The sequence below is a fragment of the Harpegnathos saltator genome, unplaced genomic scaffold, assembly GCF_003227715.2.
Source record: "Harpegnathos saltator strain DR-91 unplaced genomic scaffold, Hsal_v8.6 scaffold558, whole genome shotgun sequence".
NCBI classification, from domain to species: domain Eukaryota; kingdom Metazoa; phylum Arthropoda; class Insecta; order Hymenoptera; family Formicidae; genus Harpegnathos; species Harpegnathos saltator.
Window position 1 is genome coordinate 43,923 of NW_020230380.1, and position 2,966 is coordinate 46,888.

Consider the following 2,966-nt stretch of genomic DNA (forward strand, 5'->3'; position numbering starts at 1 on the left):
CAATTAGAATATTGATATAGCATGACGACAAGTTGGTTTTACAATGAGTCATAGAGTTAAGACCGACTTTAACCCTAACTAGTCTAACATTTGGTGATTTAAGCCGTAAGCTTTAAAAATTGAACAATCGCAATCAAGTTTTTTTGTAACATCTATCAACGAATAGAGGTTAAAAGAGGAGATTAAAGCGTTTAGCGTCGTATAGGACATTCGTTCACGGATATTCAATTGTTACTGCAAATTAATATCTTTGCAATATAGCTGCAATATTGCAGAAATATCATGATAATATTGCACAATATTGTTTTTGCAATTTTGCTGTAATATTGCACTGCAATATGCAATTTTGCAATGTTGCAGCAATGTTGCTGCAGCTTCTGTGCTGTATGGATATATTCGATGATTCATCTATATTATTATGATTAACAGAGTTATTATTATTATTTAAATTCGAACCTACAATTGAAATAATTATTGCAAGATTAATTTATATATATATATATATATATTCGTATTTCATGTAAACAAATATGTTACAAAGTAAATAAAATAATATTACATGAGGCACTAACTTCAGTTGCTTTCTCTGATAATGTTTCACTTTTATCTGTTACACAAATATCAAAAAATTCTATAACCTTCGGCGAAAGCGGCAGTTCAAACAGTAATCCACCTTATGAATATATAAATATAAATAAAATAAGATATAAAACTTAGAAGTGATTTAATCTATTTCAGTTCTAACCTATATCACTGAAATATTTACTAATTTTATCTGTAACTAAGATTCCACCATTCTCTCCTCTTTCAATTTCTTGCTGAGAATCGAACACTAAAAATGTCGTCCTTTTACAAGTATAACATCATTGTTAGCCATGATGCTTCACTGCTTAAAATTTTATTTTAATCAAGGGAAGCTAATGTACAATCAAGAATAAACGATTGAATACTTTCATTTTGTATTTTTCCGCGCTTTAGCAGTGGTAACCCAAATAACCTCTACATTTTATGAGGTAAGAAAGTTACCTTCGTGGTCGACCAACTGCGACTTTTGGAACGGCTATCATTGGATAACCACTCAGTGCATAGATACTTTCGGAACGAATTATAGTAACCAAGGTTGGATTTTGAAACGTACCCCAGCTTGTACCACTAGGTACAAGTAACAATGCCTCTTTCTGTAGTCGCCGTGCGCTCGGAATAGCATTACAGATGTCGCTTCCGAACGACATCTCTTAACGGTATCTAGGGAAAGGAGAGTATCGTGAGCGTGGAGCGTCAGGTAGCTCAGTGGTTTAGAGCAGTCGCCAGGCAAACGAAAGACCCGCGTTCGATTCTCGGTCTAGCGACTAACCGCGCTCTCGGTATTTTTCTCTCTTCGGAACGAAAATAAGATGCAGGTCCCGAACTCACGGCGTCTCCCGTCGCCACCTAGTACGCCCTCCTTCTTTCATGGACAAATATGATCCAAAATGCTGCAATCTGAAAATATTACGTATATTACGCATATCTTGATTTTTCCTCTCTTTCTTACTCGTTTTCTCGTTCGGCTTTTTTATGAGCTAATCACCGGTCATCACTTTTTCTGGTAGCATTCAAATATCACTACATATGTCAAACACACTCGTATACAACTTTCGAATTATGGCGCCTTTGACAATGAGTGAACCCGTTCGTGGTGCCTCTGACGATGGATTCGCAGCGCCTCTAACAGAAGAAATGTGAGATGGACATTTTCGATGGGACATTTTTACCAATGCTAGCGAACGTGAAATCTTCGTAAATTGAACTTTGGACTAGAGTATCTCGGCTCATAGGATACGTAGAACAAAAATAAAGACAGTTTTGTTAACTAATTTAGACCAAGGAATCGATTGAGACCATTCAGAACTGCACCGGTTTAGCGGTTATAGCGAAACTCTAAATCGTGCCCCCCTCCAACTAGTTGGTTCGCATGAATATACTACGGCAGTCAAGAGGCAATTCAGGAGCGTAACAGCAATTGGCGCAAACCACTGCCGCGGTTTTTGATTCATCAGAAATTTATTTTGTTTAATTTGCTCCTGAAGTACTTCGATGTTCTAAAGTGCTGTATAAAACGATAAATATGAAATGAATCCACATAAGTAAGAACTCAATAAACAACCCAATAGGACATATACACTAGCTCAATTTGTCAGAAAACATAAAACTCATTGTAATTTAAAAAGAAAGAACTAATTTTCAAATTAGATATATGATTATATTATAAACATAATAAATAATGATATAAATAAATAAGTAACAGTATAAATACAATATAATATGATATGATATAATATTAGGAGTACAAATAAGTTTCCGCCGTTTGACAAAAGATGGCCCCATCAGAAGGTTATGTTGAAATTGTCAGATATAAAACGTAACATCGTAAATTTGGACATCTGGTAACAACATAACCTTGAAGTATTAGTGACTCCGTATCAGCATCACATAATTTTTTCGTGCGAAAATGTCAAGTTTTGTGCCGAATAAGCGTCATTTGCGGGAACTTTCGATTTGCTTCTTTAATTTGAAGAAATCTGCAGCTGAGGCGCATCGATTGCTTGTAGAAGCATATAGTGAGACTGCTTTAAGTGAGAGAAGTTGTCGTGAGTGGATTCAAAAGTTTAAAAACGGTGAGTTTGACGTGGAAGACAAAGAACGTAATGGAAGGCCGAAAGTGTACGAAGACACAAAATTGGAAGCATTATTGGAGGAAGATTCGTGTCAAACGCAAGAAGAACTTGCACTTACATTAGAAGTGACTCAACAAGCAATTTCACATCGTTTAAAATCGTTGGGAATGATTCAAAAACAAGGAAATTGGGTTCCATATGAACTGAAGCCGGGAGACGTTGAACGCCGATTTTGCACGTGTGAAATGCTGCTTGCCAGGCATAAAAGAAAGGGTTCTTTGTATCGTATAGTCACTGGTGATGAAAAAT

The 2,966-nt window shown here is 36.0% G+C and overlaps 1 long non-coding RNA gene across 1 annotated transcript; it reads right to left on the bottom strand.

The window, feature by feature from the left end:
• Positions 1–638: 638 nt before the first annotated feature.
• On the bottom strand, positions 639–1,083 carry LOC109504577 (uncharacterized). Its single transcript, XR_002163100.2, has 3 exons — positions 1,027–1,083; positions 767–832; positions 639–673 (listed from the first exon to the last, which is right to left on the bottom strand). It is a non-coding gene; the product is annotated as an uncharacterized LOC109504577 (long non-coding RNA).
• Positions 1,084–2,966: the final 1,883 nt, after the last annotated feature.